The sequence below is a fragment of the Aplysia californica genome, unplaced genomic scaffold, assembly GCF_000002075.1.
Source record: "Aplysia californica isolate F4 #8 unplaced genomic scaffold, AplCal3.0 scaffold00096, whole genome shotgun sequence".
NCBI lineage: Eukaryota > Metazoa > Mollusca > Gastropoda > Aplysiida > Aplysiidae > Aplysia > Aplysia californica.
The window spans coordinates 1419447-1419752 of NW_004797366.1; positions in this window are offsets into that span (position 1 = coordinate 1419447).

The following is a 306-nucleotide window of genomic DNA, read 5'->3' on the forward strand; positions in this document are numbered from 1 at the left end:
TCCCCCTTTGGGAAAGGCCTAAAGACACTACAGTCAGTGGCACCGCCCTGGGGGGTTGGCGAGTTTTGACCGGCCAGCACACGTCGGTGATTCTGCACGTCATGCTACCGGGAAACACCAAGTTTGCCCCAGACTGGTGTTTTTGACATTCTCTAGAAAACCTTCTGACGCCACAGTGTGCACTCCCTCCGCGAAATGAAGTCTGTGGTGGGCAGATCTACCCAGGAAAGGAATCAACAGGGCCCGGCTTGTTGGGGAGGAGGGCGGCACCCTGTATAATAATAATCATGATGATAATAATAATAA